The sequence below is a fragment of the Anas acuta genome, chromosome W, assembly GCF_963932015.1.
Source record: "Anas acuta chromosome W, bAnaAcu1.1, whole genome shotgun sequence".
Classification (NCBI taxonomy): Eukaryota; Metazoa; Chordata; class Aves; order Anseriformes; family Anatidae; genus Anas; species Anas acuta.
In genome coordinates, this window is record NC_089016.1 from 3120346 (window position 1) to 3122956 (window position 2611).

Consider the following 2611-nt stretch of genomic DNA (forward strand, 5'->3'; position numbering starts at 1 on the left):
CAGGGAAGACTGGAAGAGGGTTTTAATATGAGGAAATACCAACACACAGCATAAAAACAGGGGAATACCAAGAGGGGAAATACCCATGTGTGTCTGCTGACTGCTGGAAAAGGGAGACCATTCCCTGGCACTCACGGCTCTCCCAGGGGCACTGAGCTCTCCGCCCTCCCGGCTGCACCCAGCTGCTCAGCAGAGCTGGGCTCTGCTGGCCTGGGGCTCTGGAACTCTTGTGCACGGGGCTCTGGTGTCACATCCTGGGTGTCCTCATGGGGAAATGCCAGAGACACCTCTTCAACATCGTCATAGCCCGTGGTCCCCAGGAAAGGTGACGAGGTGTGTCCCTCAGCTCCATGGACCACAGCACTTCTCCGGGAATGAAGGCTTCCCCCTGTAAGCATCAAGGCAGGCTGCTGTGGTTGGGCCTGTGGGGTACCCCTCGGGGCTGTTTATCACCTTCCTCTTCCTCACCAGCCTGAGACATTCGTCCCATTCTCCCAGCCCCCACAAAATATCCCAGGACAGGTTCTCCATGGATGGTCAGGCTTTCAATATGGCATGGATTCTCCTAGGCCTGGGGTTGGCACCTAGGAAGTGGCAGTGCTGCATTGCCCTCTCACCTGTGGCTGCATCCCTGGGCCCAGCTCCTTCCTCTGGTGTCCTGGGCACTTCCCAGTCCCCCTGCCCAGGGACAGGATCCTCGCCAGGGTCAGAAACCTCCCCAGCATCATCATAGCCATCTGCTGGGTAACCTCCGGGCAGGACAGGGACATCTGAAAGGAGAGGGAAGGTGGTGGCAATGAGAAGAGATGTTCTGCAAAGCAGAGGATGGGAGGGTGTGTGGGGACACAGGGCTGACATGCTGCTGGTGTCAGGGTCACAGCAGAGCCTTCATGCAACCAGCTCTGATGATAACACTCGGTGGCCACTGCCGTCTGTCTGGTCTGTCTGCAGGGAGGAGAAATGGAGCCCTTTCTTCTCCCCCCTCCCCGACCTCTTATCCCTGGGTGTGGCCCCAGACCATCCTCCTCCTCATGTGCCTGGGGTAGGGCTGCAGCTGGGTCAGGGACCCCTCTGAAAAGGAGGCTGCAGAGAGCTGCAGTGGGTGCTGTGGGATGAGCCCCGCTGCCCTGACTGGTGGTCAGCACTGCTGGGGATGGGCACCCACAGAGCTGGGGGTGCATGGGGAGGAGACCAGTTCCTTGGTAAGAGACAATTCTCAGAGGGACTCCAACAGCTGCCCTGGGAAAGCCCTTCACGTAGTCCTTGGTTCAGGGACAAGCAGAGAGGGGCTGTCCCTTCTGGGATGGGCAGAGCTGGTGTGGAGGAAGCTCCTCTGTGGGGGCCAACACCTGGATGCTCTCCCACAGACCCCATGGTCCAACCATTTCAGGGACCATGGGCAGGAGCTGCAGGGCACAGCCCTGGTCTGAGACAGGGAGAATGGACACAGCAGATGTGCCCCCGCAGGTTACCTGCACCCACCTGAGAGACTGAACCCCGTCTGCTTCTCCCACGCCAGGCTGTAAGCGATCTCCTCGTACACGGCCTCAGGGAAGGGCTCCCCAGCTCTCCCGGAGCCTGAGGACAGAGGCAGGGCTGGTCTGGGAATGGGCAGAGAGGACCCCACTGGGCTCCCTCACCCCATTCCCTAGGCCAGCACAGGGCTGTTTCCACAGCACAGCCCCACTGTGTTGTGTTGGCACTGCAGCCACATCCCCAGGGAGGGCAGCATCCCCATGGAGATGGTCTGGGACAGTCAGCCTCACACCATCCCTTTGGAGACAGCCCTTGTGCCCCTTTGTTCCCTGGGTCATGTCCCAGTGCAGACCCTGCACCAGTTCCCTCATTTCTCCTACCCACTTTTGCTGCTCGATCTCTGCCCCACAGAGCAATAGCACAGCCTGTGCCCTGCTGGGAGGTGGCTGACACCACGGTGATGGACTCCGCTGCCCCATGCTCCTCCTGCCAGAGCTGCCCAGAGCACTGCCAGCAGTGCATCCTCCCCTTCTCACCCAGCCCAGCTCTCACATTTCTCTTGTCACCCCAGAACTGATGCCTCAGGCTCTGGGCTCTCTCCACCCCTTGATGTTGGTGCCCCATGGTCTGTCAGTCAGTGGGGCAGCACATGGGGCAGGAGGCAGCACATGGCTCTGTTTCTGTGCCCCAGGACACCAACACCCCCAGCCGTGCCAGGAGGCATCTCCCCCCCAGGACCACTGGGGAAGGACCCACCTCTGTGCTGAGCCCTGGCGCTTCGCACCTGCCCAGCCAGGAGGGCCAGGAGCAGGCAGAGGAGGGCCCCCAGGATGATGCAGATGACGACAGGCACCGAGAGTCTCTCGCTGCTGGTGGTCGGACGGCTCCGTGGTGAATCTGTATGGGCAGGAACATGGCAGGGGCAGCATCAGGCATGGGAGAGGTCGGGGGCAGGACATGCCACTCCTGACCACACAAGGCAGCAGGGGTTGGGGTGGATAGCGCTGGGTAATGGGGTAGCTCCCACCCTGCTCCCACCCCAACTCCCCCCATCACAGACTTCTCCCAACTCCCTCAATTTCACAGCCCAGTAAGGAGCCCCTTCCCCTGGCTGTGGGTCACAGCTCGGCCATGT

General features: G+C 60.9%; 1 long non-coding RNA gene across 1 annotated transcript; it reads right to left on the reverse strand.

Annotated features, from left to right (window-relative positions):
* On the reverse strand, positions 1-946 carry LOC137847146 (uncharacterized). The gene is made up of 3 exons (XR_011090811.1): positions 857-946; positions 618-770; positions 1-388 (listed from the first exon to the last, which is right to left on the reverse strand). It is a non-coding gene; the product is annotated as an uncharacterized lncRNA (long non-coding RNA).
* Between the last annotated feature and the right edge of the window lie 1665 nt (positions 947-2611).